Source organism: Haliaeetus albicilla, chromosome 23, assembly GCF_947461875.1.
Source record: "Haliaeetus albicilla chromosome 23, bHalAlb1.1, whole genome shotgun sequence".
In the NCBI taxonomy this organism is placed as follows: Eukaryota; Metazoa; Chordata; class Aves; order Accipitriformes; family Accipitridae; genus Haliaeetus; species Haliaeetus albicilla.
In genome coordinates, this window is record NC_091505.1 from 12,513,665 (window position 1) to 12,535,637 (window position 21,973).

Consider the following 21,973-nt stretch of genomic DNA (forward strand, 5'->3'; position numbering starts at 1 on the left):
GAAGAGGCATAGCTGAGCAAGTATTTATTACCCTGGCACTTAGTGCTCAGGCTGACAGGTGTCTTAGGAATGCAATAGCCGTGTTTTATTATTAGGTGCTTATACTACAGCAGTGCTTGGGGAGAGGAACGTGTAGCTACTGAGGTGCCAGATGTTGGGGAGCAGATAAATGTGTCCCCTATGCCAGGCAGTAACGTGGCCGGCAGGGATGGCTCAGCCCCACAGCCCCATGAAAGAAAGGGTCCCTTGGGGCGCAGTGGTTATCTTCTGCCTTCAAAGGGTGGCTGTTCCAGAAACCTCTTCTGCAAACCACCTCCTCATGAAGTGGGGTGAGTGCCCCAAAGCCAGCCCTAAGCTAGCCTTCATGCATTTGGGTGGTATGATCAGAAACCCCAGCATCAAGGTAGGGTTCCTTCACCCTATAAGATGAGCAGGTCCAACGCTGCACAGTTGCTGTTCATGGGGCTCTTCTCAGGACCATTGCCATGCTGTCTGCCTTGTAAGCAAATAGTGCTTTCTTCTGCAAAGCGCAATTCCTCCTGACCAAACTCATCCATCAGCAGCTTGTCAGCAGGAACATGGTTTGAGGCTTTGCGGTCGCCCCACTCCACGAACACCCTCGCTTGGCAGATTTGTGGCTTGCTGGGATTCATTCTCCCTTACACTTTCACACATCGGCAGGCTTTGGGCAGCAGGGACCTCACGGGGGATCCCAGGCTTTGCTGCCACAAGACACACTCACTGCAATCAGAGGTGGGAAAAAGTGGCTGTGACGCTCTTTCTGCCCCCACTACCTTCCCTTTTCATGCTCAGCAGATGGGTGATGTGTTAACAGCAGCCAGAGCAGCAAAGAGGGTGCTTTCCAGTATGGACACGCTCAGCTCCTTCTGCGGATCCTCAGTGTCCTTCATGGGGATGAAGATGTCCTCTTCTCCTCCACCCCTAAGCAGGCAGCAAGCAATGGACTGTGGAGGGGACTGGGCGATGTGCCTGGAGCGGTGGGTGTGGGTGCCAACCACAGCAAAGCTCCTTCACCCCACAGCAGCAGGGAATGCCTCCCCGTGCCCCGTGGCCAGTGGAAGCAGGAGAAGGAGCCTGCTCCAGCCCTGCTCTGACCCCAGGGCAGGGAAGACATCTCTGGTGTGGGAACTGCAGGGTTCCTTGTGTCTCATTCCTGGACAACCCTGCAGTGTTGCCAACAAAGCAGGTGTCTACCCCGTGTACTGCCGTGGCCCCTGCTCCAGGGGAGGAGTACTGCAGGTGGGATTCAGGTCTCCCTTTACACCCCACCCTGGGGCTGCAATGGGTGTTTTGCAGTGGGGGGTGTGGAAGACACAGCCATAGGGCACTTGGGTGGGACAGAGGAGTCAGCCAGCCCGGGGATGGCAGGGACCCTGGGCTGAACAGGGCTGCGCCACCCCCATCCCTGTGGCCTCCCTTTTGGCTAGCAGAGAGAAAATGTGTCCAAAAAACCAGCACCGGCTGATTTACTTCAGAAGGGGAGAGGAGTAGGAGCTAGCTGAGCATTGGGCATTTTATAAAAGCACTTTGGGATCCCTGATAAATAGCAATCAAGGAATTGACAGCAGTGGTTTCAGCAGAGGTGGCATTGCGGCCATGATAGGCAAAAGACATAAGTGAAGCAAGGCTGGTAGGAAAAAGCAATATTCTTTTATTACACAGATAGGACAGCTGGGGAAAAGAAGCCAAGCTTTCAGGCCTACAAACTCTCCTTCAGATGTGGTGCCATAAACTTCCGGCTTAGGCCTGGGAGGGACTGGTCTGAGCTAGCTTCCTTAATGAGGCAATCAGAAAGCAAAGGCTCCTAGCTCCTATGCAGAGTAGCAAGTTGATTATAAGGGGGAAGGTTCTTCTTGGACTTTTGTGAAGACTGGGAGAGAATAGGAGACAAAATAGTATTGCTGAGTTTATTCAGAGAAAGAAAGAAAAGCATGCAGTGATCTTCATTTAAAAAAAAAAAGAGAGACAAAAATGCATATAATACAGACAGAAACCTTCTCTAATGTCAATGCACGTTTTTTTTTATTACATGCAGGTTTTACCCTTGCTCAAGAAGCCTAGGAACAGTAAGTCTCTGGTCTGACCCCAGCTCAGCTACACATCAGCCGAGACCTGTGCTGGAAATGACCATAACTCATCAGCCCATCTCCTGGCATTTGAGGGATGCTGTTTAGGCTCCTTTAACAATTTCTCTTTGCTGTTGTGAGTCTTTAAATATGTGTGCCAGACTGTAATCCCCAGTTTGACTGTAAAGCTAGCCTTTGCTTTCACACTGCCTTATGACACCCAGCTTAAATTATGAGGAGTAGCGAGACAGGGTTGATAAGGAGGATTTATTATGCTTGAATGACCATCTATAGCAACTTATTGCTGAGTGACTCCCTCTCCCTCCTCTGGAGAACAGCTGCTTCCAGAATGCACTCATTTTCAAGTGTGAACCCTCAATCAACTAGGATTGGAGGACCTCATGCACATCCTCAGTGGGAGGAGGGGGGGTGCATTCACCTGACCATGGTTATAAAGGGAAGCATCTCTAAGCAACTGGCTTGTGAGGGCCCTGGCCCGGAGGATATCTGGAGGTTGATTTGCAGGTGGTCCTGAGCAGGGGAAGCCCTGAGGTGGGGGTCTGTCATCACATGGCAGTGTTGTGATGTCCTGGGTAAGGAGCAGAGATGTGCAGAATTCCTCACCTTGGGGTAAGGATGCTCCTGGTGCTGGGAGAAGGAGCCCTGGGTGCATCATGCAAAGGCCATGGGGAGCTCAAGGTGGTGAGAAGCTGCATTTCACCCAAGGCAGAACCTCTTCTCCCTCTTCTGGTTTCCATGTAGACAGTATAATGCAAACCAGCTTCCTGGGAGTGTGCTGGGAGTCAGCATCCTCCCTGGGAACGCTAGTGGCTATGTGCTAGGATTTGCAGGCAACTGTGCCACTTCCCAGGGTAGAAATCAAGTCCAACTTGTAACAGGGCAGAGCTGGACTACTTCTGTAGCCCTGCAGGGGCATTGGGAGGAGGTCAGCCTTTTTGGTTTGGTTTTTAAAGAATTATTGCTGGGGAGTTGGGTGACATTTTCCTTTCTTTGCTAAGTTTAGAATATAATTGTTATGCTGCGTGTTTGGGCTTTTTGTAGTCCTGCTGTCTGGGGATCTCATTTGCGTAATTTTGTTGGGTCCTGGCTAATAATGATGTCATGTAAAAACAATTCATTCTGCTGGACTGAGAGTGGGCTTTGTTGTCATGGTAACCTTTGATTCAGAGACTTGCAGGAAGGAGACAGGTAAGTGCTTGAAATTGCCATATTTCAGCATGGTTTCAAATGCCTCGGAAGTCTGAGGCCCATTTTCCATAAATGAAATTTCAAGTCTTGTTGAAGTACTTTGTAAACAAAATTCATTTATTGCCTGAAGAAAATGGAGTGGAATTTAGTTGAAGAAAATACTTGTAGAAAAACTAAGGTTTCGTGAAGCACTGTACAAAATAATGGGATGTGCTATCAGGATGTGCTAGTGCTGCTTTGCTCCCCACAACTCAGCCCTACAGAGAAGAGATCCTTTCCCAGCAAGGGGACATAGTCCAATGACCCTCAGGGCTAGCCCAGTAAGGAGACCTATGTGCTGGGAGGGTATGAAGAGGGACAGAAGCAGGTCTGATGGAAGCAATCTTTAATTAGTTTAAAACGTGTCCCCCACAAGTGTGCTGTGTTTTACCCAGTCTGAGTCAATGAGCCTCTCTGTTCCCCAAATTTGGGTCAATGTGTACCACATTAGTCAAAATACTCTGGAAGCAAAGATATTCACTCAGAGCTAGATATCTACACGCTTATTCGGAGATCTGATTATGAATGCTTGTGGCTTCTCTGAAAATCAAACCGGGATGATGTTAGCCCCTCTGGATATGAGTTAGTCTGAACTGGGGTTGTAGGGAGATATTTCCTGCTGGAAAGCCCTGGGCTTCTGAAGAGAGATTGCCATTTTGGAGATGTTGTGTAAAATCAGCAAAAGACTGTATAGTGCTGACTTCCTTTCAAAGTGAAAATCAGCCTGAATCCAAAGGCGTGCCACCACAGAGGGCAAAAGTCAACATTTGGCATCTGAATCCAGCCAACACTCTGGTCAGGGGTCTTTTTAATTCTTCAGCCCTCTAAATATTCTCCAGGGGGACACCCAGGATCTGCGAGTGAAGTTGTTTGGCCAGACCATAGTGTGAAAGGAGAACCTGGTGCATCACTGTTACCAGGATCTGGGTTGCAGTGTTTAGCCAAACCCTGTTTGGCATAATTTATACCGCCCTGAAATGTTGTGTCTCTTTCTTTGCCTGGAATAGGATGGCCATCTGGGGGAACTTTCCTCCAAAGCTAAAAGGATCCCTTGGCACTTTAACTGTTGCATAGAAAATATAATTTTCTTCAAGCACGTGGGAAAGGAAGTTGTTTCAGCTCAGCTGCAACTGGTGGTTTGGGGAGGAGGGGGATAATGAGATGAAACCCTGGGGGTCCTGTAGAAATCAACTGCCCAGGTGTCAGCTTGTTGAGCCCCGCAAGTGCTGCAGGAAGCAGAAGCACCATGTGGAGACTATTTAGGACATGGCTCAAGCAATGGCGTCTCTGGGGTCTGGAGCACAGGCTGGAGAGGACTGTAGCTGGTACAGGGACTGTGGCAGAGCTGGAACTGTCTTGTGCCTGTTTGGGGTCCCGCTCCAGCCCAACAGATGTTCAAAGCAGCTCCTGTGAATTGCACCAGCCGTGGCAGGGTGAGAGCAGGTTCCCATGGCAGGACGGAGCATGCTGGCGAGGAGGGAGCTCTGGAGGCATGTAACCCCAGGGAAGAGCAGCAAACTGGGTCTGTGCTTCTTGGGCTCACAAGGAGCTTATCCCTGGTGTATATGGGAAGTGCCGGAAAGAGAAGCATTTTGGAAATAGCAAAAAAGGAGTGTTTCCAAAGGACTCCAACCCTTCTCCCTGTGATTTGCTCAACCCTTCAGAGTGTTGTTGATTTTTTTTTGGTGGCGGAGGCTATTCAGGGAATTTGACCTGAATTCTTGCATCACTTTGGATGCCTAGAAATTGCATTTATTTAAAGCAAATAAGTCACTTGCTGAAAAAATATTGCCCAGCTATGTGAGGGAGAAGAGGCGGGTATTCCTAAAATTAACCCAACATTAGTGCAAGTGTTTGGGCTCACAGTCTGCAGGTACAGAAGAGCTGCTATACTTGGAGAGCCCAAAGCCTTGTCTAAACAGTGTCTGATTTCTGATAGCAGTCAAATAGCAGATGCTTTCTATAATCTTAGGCTCTCTTGGACTCTCATGCATCTTGTAGAGCTTCACCAGGGTATTCTCCCAGCCTCCAGCAATCTGTGGCTCAGGGGCATGCCTGTAAAAGCCACATCCTTATGTTTAATTAAGTTATCCCTATGTTAAGGAGGCTGAGGGGCAACCTTATTGCTCTCTACAGCTTCCCGAGGAGGGGAAGTAGAGAGGAAGGTGCTGATCTCTTCTCCCTGGTGCCCAGTGATAGGATGTGTGGAAATGGTTTTTGGAAATGGCATTTCTTTCCTGAGAGGGTGGTCAAACACTGTAACAGGCTTCCTAGAGAGTTAGCCGATGCCCCAAGCCTGTCAGTGTTTAAGAGGCATTTGGACAACACCCTTAATTTGCTTTAATTTTTGGTCACCCCTGAGTTGGTCAAGCAGTTGGACTAGATGATTGTTTTAGGTCCCTTCCAACTGAAAATATTCTAAAAACTTTTGATGGATTGTTGTTGTTCTGTGAGTTGGTCCAGCTGCTCCTTGAACTCATATCAACTGTGTCCACAACATCCTGCAGAAAGGAGTTTCCTGATTTAATTGTGGTATAAAGAACGCCTTCATTTAGGTTTGGGGGCTATGATTTCCCCCTTTCACTTGATGTCTCCTTGTGTGCTTGCGTTAGAAGAGAAGGTGAACCCTTGATCCCTGTCCATCCTCTGCCTGCCTCACACAATTATACACTTGAACTTTATGCACTATATCCCATCTTAAGTATCTCAGTTGTGACGCTGGGGGCTGAGGGAGCCAAGGGGTCTGCATAGCCAGTGATCTGGCTGGGATAAGCTGTGCTGACTGGCAGATGAAGGTGCAGTGTGTTTCCTTCTGCCTATGTCTCTGCGTACAGCAGTTCCTGAGCAAAAGCTGAGTGCTGGGGAGCTGCAGCATGATGTACGTGTGGTCAGTGCCCAAAGAGGCAGGGTTAATATAATACCGGTCCAGTGCTATTTGGCTGCATGCCTGCTGCTTGTTGCCTGACTCGGGGCTTTTTGGAATGCCTTTGATGATGTTTCCTCTAAGCAGAGCCTCCAAGTTCCTGTGCTCATGTGCCAGGATCTCCCCGTGGCCACTGGGATGTGCAGTGCTCCTGCAGCAGCACACCAGAGGATGGTTTCTAGGACAGCATTTCAAAAAATGGGTTCACATTAGCCTGGGAAACCCCAGAACATGCTAGGACTTCTCATGTGGCATACAGGCGTGGTTCCATTGTTTCCCCGCTGCCTGAAAGGGCTGCAGCTCTCAAATAGCCTTGCCCAGGTTGTGGTATTCACACTGGTTGTGCACTTGGCTCACCAGCCAAAATTTCAGTAGCAGGAGTCAACTGTAGCCTTCCCCTCTGGGGAGTGGTCACCTCTCCCCTTGGTCTTACAGGCTGCAGAGTCACAACCAGTTGCACTTGAGGGCTCCCCACCTCCTGGAAGGAGGTATGGAAGAGCAGAGCCTGTTTTGCAAAGTGCTACGTTTTGCAGGAGCCGATTGAATGAGTATTGTCGTGCTGCAGCTCTTTCCTCTGTTTGCAGCTTTTGAGGTAAATGAGGCTTATGTAAATGGGGGACAGATGAGAGCAATGTGGGGGCAGTGGTGGTGCGTGGAGGTGCTGTCTCCGAGCCACCCTCCGCAGCACTGGCAGTGGCCCTCTGCCCTGACCCCAGCTTCCCTGCTGTTCTGGCTCGAGCTGCTAATGATGCTGTCACAGTTCTGACGAGGCACCTCCATCCCCATCAGCACCCTTTAGTAATTCTGACCTGCTCTTCACCCTTGCTTTGCTCAGCAGGGGCATTTCAGGCTCAGGCTGAAGGCCTTCTATGGTTTTGCTCCCAGCTGCTGATTGCCAGTCATGCCCAACAATAGCAGGGAGTTTTAATGATGTAGATAAATATTTCTTGAGAGCACAGAGTTCACTTTATTAGTGATCAGGACAGATGTTCAGGGACAAAACATGGATTTAGAGCTTAATCCCTGGCTCCTGCTGCGTTGCAAGCACTCTAAAAACTTTGTGGACACCAAGGCCATTTTGGAGTTTCAAAGTTAAACAATTCCTCTCTCCCTCTCCTTGTAAACACCGGGAGGATTGGAGAATCAAAGCCTTGGCTGTGAATATATTCTGGTTCTTAGGTGCCTCCCTGCCTTGAACCTGCTTGTGTGGTGTGACTCCAAACCTTCCTAGCTTATTTCCTGTGCTCAGGGCTAGAGATGGTCAGAGAAGTCCCAAACAATCACAATCCCCCTGATGCACGGATATGTTGCAAACAAAAGGGACAGTGAATTTTAGCATAAATAAATATTAATTTGGTTTTTTGAAACTTTTCGGTATTTGCCATCTGTGATTCTTCTGATTAAAAAAAAATCATCCCATCATCCAATCAAAGATAGGAAAGGACTAGCTGGGGCTTCACTGGCTGACCCTGCGGCACAGAGATCACCTTGCAGACAGATGAACCCAATGGTTAACCTGTGCCTGACAGGCTGAAAATAGCTCATCAAAAGTACTGGGCAAAGAGTTAAAAATTTGCTAGGGTGAATTCAGCTGATACAGACAGACTGCAGTGCAGAGTTAATGTCCCTTTTAGAAGTGGGGGTTCAGATCAGTGAAGCCCTTGCTTTGAATTACTTTCCTGGCCACCCCTAAACTTCTGGAAATACCCTCCAAATGGAATAATATGATGCTTGGGAAGAGAGAGGGGAAACACAAAAGGTAACCAATAAAGTAATCTGCAAGGAAAAAAAAAAAATCAGTGGACAAAAGGCTTTGCTTTGCCAGCAGTTGAACCATTCAGCCAGCCACAATAGCATGCTCCCTTCCCATTCTTTGCACCCCAGCCCTGTGCATTTGTGGTGGTTATCTTGCCTGGACCAGATTGGTGTTGAAAAACAACAACCCAGGTAGCTTCGATTTTCCTTGTGTGCACAGTCAAAGGGAAGGGGTCATCTGTCCCTCAGTGTCTGGTTTGTCATTGTCCTCGCTCTGCTTTATTCCCTCCGCACTGTGGCATGGAACAAAGACTTGAATTATGGCAGAAGATGAACAATTAGGCACTGAGGCATGTCATGGGGGAGAGCAAAGGGGTCACCACTTCGAGGGCTTGAGTGCTCAGAGTTTTGGGAAGGTTTGGGCTTGCTGCGGAGCTGGTCCTCTGGAGGGGAAGCAGGAGAGAAATGCAGAGAAAAGCCAGGAGTGGTGGCAGCTGCTGCCATCAGCTGTCCTGTGACTGGGTACCTAGATAAGGTAGCCTGACAGCGGTCAAAGTGTTTTTTGGCTCCGCTTCTCCACCCTGAGCTGGTGTGGGAAGCAATTCCCAGCCCTGCCAAGGGAGAGGGGGGAGCAAGAGCCTGGGAAAGCAAAGAGACAATAGGACAATGGCAACTCATGAGACATGAGTTGCTGAAACATGCAGGGTCCTCCTGGAAAGGGAGGAATCGTCCGTATACCTGCCCCTTCCCTTAGTATCTCCTCTGGGCAGCCACTGGGAGATGGGACAAGAGGCACAGTGAGGACTTGGCTTTACTTACTGTGGCTTCTAAAATGTGCTATTACTGTGCAGATCTCCTTCCATATGTGCTTGGAAAGAAAATTTCTAACAAGGACAGTGGTTGATGATAGCAGCACAGTGTTCCTCAGTGCTAAGGGCACATGCTAAAGATAAGGATTATTTCTTCCATTACACAGCTGGGGAGCTGAGCACTGAGAAATCCCCTGCAGGCTCCAACCAAGACAGCTTCAGAACTGCAAACAGCCCTAGACCATGATATTTTTCAATGGATGATGCTTCTTCACATGATGGGAGGAGTGTCTGGCAATCTCTAGGGCACTGAGATGGTGGGCCATAGCAGTGTGGATGGGGGAGGAGAAACAAAGACCCACGGAGTCAAATTGCTGCTGGAAAAAAATGCACTGAGGGTGAAAAGCTAGAAAAGGGAATAACCCTAGCATAGTACTACCATTAATTCAATGTTCATCAGATGTAATGGAGGTTGGGTGGTGTATAGGTTTCCCTTCTGTGCTACTGTCCCCAGAGCACTCCCTTTATCCTTTAGTCCAGGCTTGGGGGAAAGCTTTTACTCCCCCAAAATCAGACTTTGTGGCAATGGAAAATGAGATCATGACTCTCTTGCTGGCAGAGTGGTATGAAACAATGTCGATATAAAAAAATAGTAATCTCTTTAGAAAAGAAAGGCCTGGTCTTGCTTGGCAGATGTAACGCATTTTTCCTAGCAGAGGGAGCAAGAAACTGCAGCTGGAATCTCCAGGTGGTTCCCAAGGTACTACTGTGACACTTTAATGATCTAATTCCCCTCAAAGGTGGCATTTTCACTTGTTCCCCTGACCTATTGCTGTACATTTGCTGTGAAACAAACTATCTGCTATCAGCCCTGACATCTCAGGCTCAGAGGGGAAAAAAAAAAAGTCTGTGATACTAATGCAATGAATGGACTCTTCACCCTGGTAATCCTTATGAGGATGTAGCTGGCCATCTTCCCCATGTGCTGTAGGGCCACAGGCTTTTCGGGAGCACATCAGCGTAATGCCATTCACCTTTGCAGCTCCCACTGGCAGAGGCTGTAACTCAGGGTACACCTGTGTGATGTTTCCTGGCCCATTTACACTCTCTTCTTGCACAGATAAAGGCAATGTTCACGCTGGCAAGACCCTTTTTTGGCTCTGTAGTGTGGCTCTGCCCTGTTCAGGGTAGTTGCACCAGGCTAGTGTGGTTTGTGATGGGCATGGCTTGGATGAGATGACCTGCAGAGGATGTGGCTTGCAGGATACCCTGCCCCACAGCTAGGCTCTGGTTTCCATTCTCTGGAGATAAACTAGTTCACGCTGGTGTAAAATGTGTGCAATGAATAACACAACTACAGCAAAATAGTTTATGTAAAGCACTGATGTGGGAGAAGTTTCATAAGAGGTTTCATACCTCAAAAAGGCCTTTTGTCAAAAATAGAAGCATTTTCTCTAAGAAAAAAATATCAAGTTTCTTGCACAGTCTTACTGTCATGCTAGTGCTGTTCCTAGCTGCCATGGAGACCCTCTTTTCTCCCAGAGCAAGAGAGGCTGTTACGGTCCTTTCCTGAGCAGGACGGAAAGCAGAAGCAGCCCCTTCAGGAGTGACTGGGCTGAGGACATGGGCTGCCGCCCACTGGGGCAACTGGCCCTACAGCAAAGCCCACTGGGAGCTGAGCTCTTTGTCTGAGAGGTTTTGCAGGGGCAGGCTGGCTAGGGGGCATGAACAGGGGCTGCTGAGCGAGCCTGTCTGGTAGGAAACAGAAAACCCAGGGATAGGTGAGCTGCTGATGTGAGCTGCAAGGGAGCAGAGATGGGAAAGCTGGCTGGGAAACAGTGTGCAGGGAAACATCCACCTCCACCTTGAGACTGGGTCAAACAAATGCAGCTCAGCGCGTGTGCTGCTAAACCTTCAGGTAAACACTGGCGTCCAGCACCAATATTTTTTCATCCTCTAGGAAGGAAACAGGGATACAGCAAAAGCCCAAACAGGCAAGATACCAGTGCTCCTGCTCCAAAGGGGCAGGGCAGCGACAGGGAGAATCAAGGCAGAGAAACCAGGCCATGGAAATCAATGCAAATGACTTTGATCGCGGAGTTTCAAGCCCATTTGCTCTGTAGGAAGCACGGCTGTCAGCAGGGATAGGCAGTGAGAGGGGTGGGATCTCTCAGCTTGCAAGATGAAATGGAGAATGTGGCAGATGCTATTTTTTCTCTAGTTTCAGTGGGCCCTTAGCAAGAAGCCCTTAGCATCACTTCAATGGCCCAAAGGGGGACGATTTCAAGCGCCAGCCCCATACCCCTATATTTCTGTTAGTGTAAGTGGCAGCATGATGGGCAGCGTCGGTACCATGCCTGCACAGATATGGGGCCCAGCGAGTGGTGGACACCAGATGGGACTGATGATGGGGAGGCAGCGGGGCCCTGACGAAGCACCTCTCCCTGGGGCACAGGGAGGTTTGGTGCACCAGAGACCCGCGGGGATGCCCTCAGAGCCACCTGCCGAAGCAGCAGAGCCCCTCCATGAGCAACAGCCAGCAGCGTGGGAAGGGAGACTGCTACCTACAAGCGGGCTCTGTGCCCTGCAAACGGCCCCTGGGGAGTGCTCACGTGGGGAAAAGCTCCAGTTGTGTCAGTCATCTTTTCTAGGCATTTTTAAAAAGAAATCCCTTTGGGGCAGGGACTCTGTTTTCATTCAGAGCTGCACATGATGGGACGTGTGCCTCTGTTCTAGTTTCTGAGTGCCACTGTTGTTGCAGGTTAATTATCATTAGTAATTAATCATCAACACTCACAGAAAGGCTTTTCCTTCCTGGTCAGGAGCTGCACTGACCATTAACAGGTTTTTTCCCCTGCAAACGCAGCTCCGATTTGGCCCAGGGGCTCCTTGGCCCCAGCAGCTGCCTCAGAGCCTGGCAGACCCTTGGAAGGTGGTTGGGGGGAGTCTTGGTTGTCCTGCCTGGTGGCCTTTCTTTTTAAAAAATATAATTTAAATACAGCTACCTAAAATCTCTCCATGCTCATGTGAAGCTTTGCACAGGGTCTCCTAGACTAAGTCTTGTCGACTTTTTCCTTCTTTTAATCAGTTTCTGATGCAGTGAGGCAGCTGGAACAAATCCGGTGATACGTCCAGTGGTAACACATCACTTTTCAAAGATGTAGTTGAAAAAAACTAGCAACTGTAGTCATTGCTTTTGCTCTACTTAAAAAATAAAAAAATAAGAGAGGGGAGGTGGTGTCAGGATGTTTCTGCTAGGGCCACCCTGGGGAAGGAGAGACCCCGGGAGACCTGCTAGCGTCAGGGTCACGCAGAATTTGGCATGGCCATGAGCCTTCTCTCCTGGCAGGAACCACTTCCAGCACTGGCTTCCCCAGAGCGCTTTGGGGTTGGTTTTTTTTCTCGCAGATCCAGCCGCCAGATCCTAAAACGGGTCAGGCATATGGGATCATGGCATGAGCAAATTCAGCTGGCTCAAGTTCAAGTTTATAAGGAACTCAGTTGCCTTTTTATCTTTTTTTTTTTTCAACTCAAACCAAATCCTAAACATAAATTATGGGAACCAGGCGCTTCCTGGCGCCTGCAGCTGCTCAGCAAAATTGACTTTTCCATCAGTGCTGCCGCTCGTAGCGCAAACCTGGCAGCTGAGCGCCGGACCCAGTTGGAGCCCTGCTTTTCGATTCAACAAAAGTTCAGCCAACTTGGAGCATTTCAGACTCAGCGAATTATTTTCTGACAAAAATGTTGGTTTATTGGGAAATTTCCGGCTGGCTCTAATTGGGACAGCTGTTAAGGCGGCAGTTTTCACAAGAACTAAAAGTCGCTTTCAGATGAGTACAGCTCTTAAAACGGCTGCTGCTTTGATAGCTGCTCATTGCCTTTCTTGTCTGATTGAGCTTAGCATCTCCCTGCAAGCTTAAAAAAAATCCACTTTGCCTGTCTCATCTTTCCCTTCTCTTTACCAAATATCTTATGCCCCTCCTCCTCCTTGAAGGAGACTCTGTCAGTTCAAATTTGACCCGAAATTTGAGCTTTGCAAAAATTAACGTGTATAGCATTTCAGATTAAGAGAATTTATCTTCACACACACCCCCCCCAAGCTTCCCAGGGGTCACAAACACTGTCGAAAAGTCAAAGCAAACATTTGCCTTGTTGCTTTAACATGGGAGATCCTGCCAAGAAAATTAACGGGGCCTATCTCCACAAAGGGAACAAACTCATCTAATTCTGATGATGATACTGAGAGATGTGCAGCTTGCTAGCTTTCTGTAATGACTTGTTTTTTAATTTAATTGTTTTGGCTTTCTAATCCCACATACATTTTTGCCACCAAAGCAAGGCAGTTGAATAAAGCACAAGAAGGTTCCTAAATAGCTCATACAGTCCCAGAGTCTATGAGCTGGAAATTTTATATCCTTGGGGAGCTGGGATCTGTAAGGGCTTGATGAAAGCCCTTGATAGAACAATATTATGAGTCTTACTCTTATCTGCTGGGAATTCTCACCAAACCCACCTTGCTCCCCATGTGGCAATGGGAAGACCTGGAGCTCCAGAAGCCGCTGGCATGTCCTGGCTTTGTAGTTTTTGCAGAAAGGATGAGATCAGAGATGTGATGTCCCTGGCTGCAGCCCAATAGTCTGGGGTGGTGGCAGCTGCTCTTGCTTGGGAACAGCACAGTGTCCCCATCTCAGCCAGGGATGCGCTGCTGCTGGGCTTCCTACAGGAGCAGGGCCAGGCTGTCCGTTCCCCCTGCTCTGCCCTTGGCCATCTCGCTGCTTAGGGGTCTTAATTTCTGCTGGAGTTTTACCACCGGTGGTCACTGTTTCTCTCACAAAGCTGGCCCCATGCCGGATACCTGATCGCTGCCGAGTTGCTTGAACAAAACTGGCCGAGTGTTGCTTGAACATCCCCTTGTGCCGGCTCCAGCTGTGCACGCTGAGAGTGCGCACGGGGCTGGGGCTGCAGCGAGAGCAGCTCTCCAGGGAATACACATTGCAGATACGGAAATTGCTCTGGAGCAGAGTGAGGAATGGATTAAATTTGGTTCAGATTGAATCAAAACTTTTTTTTTAATATGGCTTTCCAGTGAAACAGGAAAAATGAAAAAAATTAATTTTGACATCTCAGTGTGTTGTTCAAACCAAAACAGTGGTTCTTTTTCTACCCTTTTTATTTAAAGAAAGTTGAGTTTTAAATGAACAATGGTGTGCTGAAGTGGAAAAACTTGAAGCATTTAATTTAGAAAATGGATCGATGAAACATTTTGGCATTGTTAAGCAAAACATTTTATTTCAAAACAGGTGAAAAAAGCTGGTTTTTTTCTTGGATTGTGGTTTTGTTTTTCTTCTTACTTAAACTAATTGCCAAATTCTGCCTAAAGTTGCCTATTGTTTAGATGCCTCAGGACTCTGTTGTGCATCAGATTTGCGGTTCATTTAAAATGAAAAATCTTTGACTGCAAATCACACATATACAAGGAGCTAATGGGAGACCCCTGACTTTTGGGTCCTGATGTGTTGTTTTCTGCAGCTTGTGCTGGGAATGGCTACCTGACAGCGAGCATCCCATAATTCCTCTATAGGCAATGCCCTGTGGAGTGCAGTTTTGCTCCTGTTCATAAATAGGCTGCTAGAAAACCATGCAATGCCAGCGCTGTCCCTCTGGGCTCTGTGCTAGTGCCTCTGCTGCTGTGTGGCCCACCCTCATGGGAAAATTGCCCAGCAGCCTCCCTAGGGTACCCAGCCCTCCCCAGGCAGGGGCAGAGGGGGCTTCTGCAGGACTCTGGGACCTACGGAATACATACAATGCCTCACACCCAGCTGTCAACCACAGTCCTACCCCTGGGTGGCAGAGGGAAGGAATTTAAATAAAGAAGAGTGAAGTTTATATTTAGAGCCGGAGGATGCTCCTTCATCAGATTACACCAGTTTTAAGTAGGTCAGGCGGGAGACCCAAGATATCAGAGTCCCCTTCAAAGGCATCCGTCCGTCACTTATTATTCCAGGCATTTCCCTTTCGCTCTGCCTTCCTTTCACAGCCCCAGCCTTTTGTTGCTGCTCCTGGGCTGCGCTGGCTCTCGCCGTGCTTCCCAACACTTGCTCCTTTCATTGCCTTTCCTGGCCCTCATCCCCCCCTGGGTCTGGTACAGCGGTGGGGACAGCAGTGGCCTCAGCTGTGTCATTAAGCTGGGGGTGCTCAAGGCCACTGTTTGGAGGCCAGAGGGGAGGCTGCATGCGTGGGGCGCTCCTCGTGGCACCATGGCCCCTCATGTCTGGGTTTTTAACATGAACACAAATGGGTTTAGATGAAAGCAAGCAATGATAGCAATGAACACATCCAAAATGCAAAAGAATTCCTCAAACCTCCCCATTTAACCCTTTTATTCTGTGGAAATAATTGTCTGCCCTGATCAGCCTGAGACCACCTGCCAGCTCTCCCCAGCAGCATTGCCATCCAGGCATCCTTTCCAGCCATCTTCCCCTGTAATCAGTCCTAATAATAAAGGCTCTGGACACTTACAGGACCCTTCCTGCATGTTCCCAGGCTGCCTCAGAAACAAATGCACAGTGAGGAGAACAGTTTATGGGTTCTTGTTGCACAGCTCTGAAATGCAACCCTGTTGCCTTCATTACCCAGAAGGACTTAAATCCCCTCTCCTTCAGCACGGACAGGTCTGACACGGGTGAGGGGATCGGTGTGGAGCAGATCCCAAGGCTGATCCTCCAGCAAAGCATTTCAGTGTGCATTAAGTCATTTTTTCCCAGCTGACTGGGGTTATTTGAGTGCTTGTGATTAGGGGCTTTGTAGGGACGTGGCAGGAATCTTGCACCTGGGAGGAGCGGGGCTTTGCCGCTGATGGGAAGGAGCCTGCAGGCAGGCTGGGCAGGTCAACAGTGCTTCGTGCCGGCCTCTGAGCGTGTCCGGCGCAGGCTGTGCTGGGGCCAGGGATGGTCCAGACCTGTTGGCTTTGCTGACACGTTCCCACGCCAAAATCACCAGCAAGTAATACCCACTTGTTTTTATTGAGCCATTTTCTTCGCTTGCTCTCAGCCTATTACATTTTCCAACTCGTGGTGGAATTTTTATTTTTTTTTTAAACTCAAGGCCTCCTTCGAGCTGATCACAAGGGAACGCTGAGTGCTTGTTTTTTAATATTCTGACAGGTGCTATTTTGCTATTTGCTTGTGATGATTCAGGACATTTGCATCTCTTTGTCCTTAATTAAAAAGCACTTCACCCTTGCTGCAGGGGTATGGCAGATTTCTCTTGATCTATTCATTTTGGGGGACTTTTAATCAACATATCCACTCTATCGGTGCGGGTGCATTTCTGACAGGGGGGTGAAGCTTAGCGCAGTGTGGAGAGCTGTGTGGGTGTAATTATGGCTTGCTCTTTTTTTTTTTTTTTTTTTTTTTGGTGAATTTGACTGCTGTTGAAAGGCATTTTTTAACAGCCTCCTAGAAGACAGGAGTCCCCTGTCCACCAAAGACATGGGCAATGACAAAGGCAAAATTTGCTGCAAAACCTGAAGCTGGCAGAGCTGCCTGGGGAGTCGGTGATTTGCCTCCCCACCGCAGGCTCTAGCCGAGAGCCTGCAGACTGGCTGCTCCCACTTTGCGGGAGCCCCATTAGATCCCACCCTGCTTGCACAGACGTGGTCTGGTTCAGCTTATCTACATCTCTGCACCGTGACCCCTTCTGTGAACACCCTGGGGCTGGGCACATCCCTCTGCAGTGTGCGGGACAAAGGTGTGCAATGCAGCTCGGTGTGCTGCATTGGGGTGCCTTTGGAATATGCCAGGGATGATCCCTGGTCTCTTCCACACACATGCACTTTTTGCAAGGTGAAAGGGCAGCACCTTTCATAGCAGGGCCTTATTTAATGGCAACGTGTGTTGCCTTGGGCTGCTAGGGAGGCTAAAAGTATCTGCGAGCTGAGGAAGGGATTCAGCAGCAGCTCGGCGGGCAGTGATAAGTACATAGTCTGGAAGCAGTTTTCACTGCAGGAACCCCCAGGCCTCAGGGGAGGATACAAGGAGAGGGGAGACCCCTCCACACGTGTCCCTCGTGCAAGGGTGAGAGGGTGCTAGCACAAGGCTCTCTGCAGGGATGCTGCAAGGCAATGGGATGCGGGAGGGGTGAGGCAGCCCCAGGCAAGGTGGTGGGAGCAAGGTGCTGCACTGCCCTGGCTCCTTGCCCTGACAGTCTGGGATGATGGGCAGCAAATGCCCTGCCTGGATGTAGGCAGAGGCCGTCTACCGGACGCAACTCCTTCCATTCGTCCCAGACCAGGCTGTTTCTTTGCAGCTCTTTCCACCTGGCTGGAACCTGCTTGCAGGTGGGGCAGTGGGAAGGGACCACAGTCCCGCCTGGGGGTCTCACCCAGGGAAAAGCATCCAGCCCCTCATGTGCCACTGCTCTGGCTGGTCCCCAGCCGGGTGGGGAAATGGGAATTGGGCTTTGCCTCAGGGACCTGACCCTACCAGCCAGCAGGGGAAGGTGTCAAGCCCTAGGTACTGAGATCCCATAACTGCTTTCTGATATTCCAACTTTAACTCTTCTGTCCCCTCCCACAAAATACCAGACTAAAAAACAACTCCAGCAAGGCTCCCGCTGCTGTTCTCAGTCTTTATCTGTTCCGCTTTTCCAGGCCAGGGTGTGCAGGCTCATGGGAACCTTTGAAGATTATTTCTCTTCAGTTTTCTAAAGAAACTTCAGCCTCCTCTTGAATCTTTTTATTTTACCTCCTTTCAATGCATCAGCCCTATTTCTCTGAGACTTAACAGCAACGAACAAGATTAAGATTGGAGCTTAGTGAGTATTAGGAGAAGATCTCTCATTCCTGATGTGCTGGCACTTAGCAGATCCTAGTGCCAGCATCTTCCTTTTGGAGAGGTGCTGCGTGTGCAGGCATTTCTGCTCCGATGACTTTGGGAGCGCAGACGCTGGAGGGCACCGAGCGTGAAAGCCGCAGCTCACAGTGTCGGCTTCTTTGCACTTGTGCTGCCACTGATTGCTTTCAGCAACCAGAGGGGCTGGGATGGAGGGGGAGAAAACCAAGGGTGAGGGGCATGGTGGATGCTGGGCGCTGTGGCATTGGCTGCATTGGCCAGTTGGGGTCTGGATTTCCACCTGATGAGGTGCGAGGACTATTCGGTCGGAAAGTAAAATCCCAAAGAGTACTCCTCGTACCTGAGTGGGGCTCGCCATGCCCGGCAGCCACAGCAGTGCAGCCCGAGCTCATGCGCAGCGCAGGGTTGATCTAGGTCAGTGTTTCACAGGAGATCCTGGAGCTGAGGAAGAGAGCAATGCTGGCGTTTCTCCATGTACCCTTTGCAGGCATTGGCTGAGGAGCATCGCGGGTGCTCACAAGGGTGTGGAGGTGGAAAGGGTCTAAATGGCAGTGCCTGCAGTGGAGAGCAGCTGGCTGCTGGATGGAGTCTGGACTGGGAGAGCAGCCCTGCTCTGCCATGGTCTCGGGGGAACCCTGGTGGCATGACCATGGGCGGCTCTCAGGGCTGCTGTGGGGGCCAACTGTCCTGCTGTGTCCCATCTGGCCAAGAGGAGATGGAAGGAGATGCTGTCCCATTGCTTCCCCCCATCTGGGAGTGGGTAATAGCAGCACAGAGGGTGCTCTCTTCCTCCTGAATGAATGATGCTTTGGGCCAGGGGTGGAAGAGGGGCTGCTGAGGGGCTCCAGGTGAGGAGCAGGCACTGCCCCTGCCCTGAGCAGGCGTGTACTGGGGACCCCACATGCCAGATGGGCAAAGTGCATCGGGGTGTGCCAAGCCTGCTCTCAGCTGGTCATCTCCCCAGTGAGCTCTTGCTAATGCAGCCCTGTTGGGGTGACACCGTGCATGACGATCCCAAGCACGGCCTCCCTAAAACACAACAAAAAGCAGCCCCTCCAAAATGTGTCCTTTGAGTTCAGGCACTTGAGTGAGAAGGGCATTTCCCTCTTGCTGGGGGAGACACCAGAGCTCCACAAAGAAGGAAAATGAAGAGGCCCTGAAAATGCCTAGTAGGTCCCAAGAAGGAAAGAGGTGTCTGAATATGAGCTCGCTGCAGGGATCTGTCCCGGGGCTTCAGAGTCAGTCCCATAACAGAGAGCAAAGCAACACAGCTTGTGTGAGCCCAGATCACCTGGTACGTGCCACAGGAGGGACTGCGTTCTGCCTCAGCTCTGGGAGGAAAGCATCTTTCACTGGTTTCTTGACTTGCCAACTGCCCTGCATTATCCTCAGGCTGACAAAATGTCAAACTGCCAGGCAAACCACAGAGCCAGGGCAAGAGGGAAAGCAGAGTGCAGGACCCAGACCAGATGCTGGAAACAGCTGTAATTGCAACAGCTAAACTCAGCCACAGATGAGCAGTTAATATTATTTACTGGTGTATAAACATTCCTGAGCCAGTGTAGAGAGAAGTCATTGAAATCCCCGCATCTCTGAACAGAAATGCCTAAGGGTATTAACAATAAAAGGCAACTGTGCCTCCTCTCTCTCTCTCAAATCTGGCCAGGGAGGCCAGTGGGTGATGATGTACCCTCAGCTGTGCCTTCAGAGCTGTGGTATGGAAAGGGTCAGGCCGGGCAGGGTTACTGCTGGCCAGGTCCACCCATGGGTTTTTGGTCATAAGCACCATCTTCTGCATGTGTAGGCTCTGCTCTGAATCCTGGCATGTCCTCTGGAGAGTCCCAAGCCCAGGTTTTTCCCAGCTATTGAGCAACCCTAGGTGGAATCACTGTGTGAAATACAGTTTGCATCCCAATGACAGTTTTTGTTGCCTCCATGACCTTCCTGGCTCCTTTTCCCCTACCCTGAACTATTGTGGCATGGGTTGACAAGGAGCTAGTCTGTCTTCATCCAGAGGCAGACGTATTTCTACGGTGAAGGGAAGCAGCTGCTCCTGTTCCTGCAGCTGCATGTCCCCAAAGTTTGTGTCAGCAGTTGCACAGTATTTAAAATATGGATGTACTGCCTGTGAGTTATTCTGGGGGTGACACACCAAACTACCAGCTCATGGTACTGTACTGGACATACGATGTCAGATGGATGGATGGATGGCATAGCTGTGAAGTCCATTTGAAAGAGTATTGAAATATCTAGTGCTCAATTTGCTGAGATTTTTCACTTTTTTGTCAAATGCTGCCAATTCTCTTCCCCTCCCCACCCTTTCCCATGTACGTTTTCTCTTTTCACATATTCATCCCTAGCAGGAACGTAACACGTTAAGCCCCAACTTGGGGAGAGCGTCCGAAGAGCAGAACCATAAAAGTGCAGGAAATATAGCATCTTTCCCATCCCCAGGATGACAGCGAGAACCATTCTGACACCCAGGATCAGATCACCTATCAGTTCGGTGATCTCTTCCCACTAAGCAACTAATTTTGAAGAGGGATTGTCCACAGCGGAAGGGATGTGGAGACTCTTTCATGCCTGGCCTGACGTAGCAGCAGAGGATGAAAGTAAAGCTCTCACTCCTGTCAACGCTCTTGTCACCCTCTGGGACAGCTTGCACCAGCTCTTGCTACGGCCTGGGCTGTCCTCCCACACCCTTCATCCTCCTTGGAAAACATTCATATCACATTTGTTCAGGCTCCAAACACATTTTTTTAATCTGTCAGCACTGCAAGTTCACTCCAGCACCTAAAAACCAAACTGTGTCCTGTCTGCTTCATATATCATCGCTGTCCATAATGGTGGGAAGCCAGAGCCCAGCTGGAGCGGTTATTGATGTCGTGTGAGCCCAGATGCAGCATCTGCTGCTGTGCCCGGTCTGCCTGATGAGCCTGAAAAAGACAAAACCTTGGCCATGTTGAACAAATGCCCTGGTAGAGTAAACAAATGTTTCTACCATGCAGGATGTGCCCCAACTTGGAGAAAAAGGTTGAGGCTTATACAGGGTTTTTCATCGTCCGAGTTTTCCAAAGGGATGCTGTAACCAGCTTCTCCTCAGATGTCCTTCGCTGCTCTTGTCCCAGGCATATCAGCATACTCAGCCTCATGGATACTGCTGTAGGAGACTCGCAGCCTGACCAGCCTCTGCCTTCTGCCAGAGCCCACAGCTCTGGGCACGAGGAGGAGATTCATGGGCAGACAGCGTGGGAACCTGCATTGCTCCTGGAGGATGCACTGGCTAAGTAACAACACGAGCCCCGGTTCGTTACCAGGAGGAGAGTGAGTATCAAGGACAGTGCTCTAACTGTGCTCTATCCTCAGACGGATGACGTGGAGCAGTGACGGGAGGAGGGGAAGGCAAATTCACCTCTATGCAGCCCTTCAGAGCTGCCTGCTGCACGGCCCTGGCAGTAGCTGCCTGCAAATACCCTGGCAGCTCCTTGTCCTGGCATCCCCAGCTCTGTCAGCAGTGCTCTCAAGCCTGACCTGTTCCTGCAGAGCCCTGTGCGATCTGTCTCTGCCCGGGGTCCTCCAGTCCAGCTGTGAGTTCCCTTGCTCCTTCACCCTTGCAAGGTATCTGAGGAGGATTTTGCAAATGCCAAGAGCCTGAGTTTTCCCAGAAACAAGCTCCTAAATACCTTGGGTTAATACTTTTCTCCACTTGTATCTATTTTCCCTCAGTACAGCACTCCTGACATAGCCCAGAAGAAAAGCAGTCTCCTTGGAGAGAGACATTCCTTGTCTTTGGCATTGCCTGAGGCAAGGAGTGACCAGCCCCTTGCACAGGGAAGAGGAGGGCAGAGCATTGCCTCCTGCCTTCACCTGCTGTTCCAGCCTGCAGTCATAAACACCACCCACCAACGCGGGAGCAGGCAGCACAGATTCCATGACTGACACTGCAAAGGAGCTTTTGAGAGAGCACAGCAGGATTCAGAAAGGGTTGCAGATGTGCCCAGACTCATACAGGACTTTCTGGCTATGGGGCGTCTCCCTCTGCCAACCAAAGCACTGCCAACCTTGCAAGGTTTGGGGTCCTGGGCCAGGGCTGGATTGTCTCCTTGTTTCCCAGGGCTAAATCCTGCAGTGAGGACTGCATGATCAAACCCTCATTTACTGTGGCAGCATGCCCCCCCCGGGCTCTGTGCTTATGAGAACTCTGTAAATAATAGGTTTTATTAGTTTGCCAGTTAAACCGAAATACCAGAAGGGACAAAAAGCATCTTGAATAAAACATTTCATCTCCTGTTTAAGTTT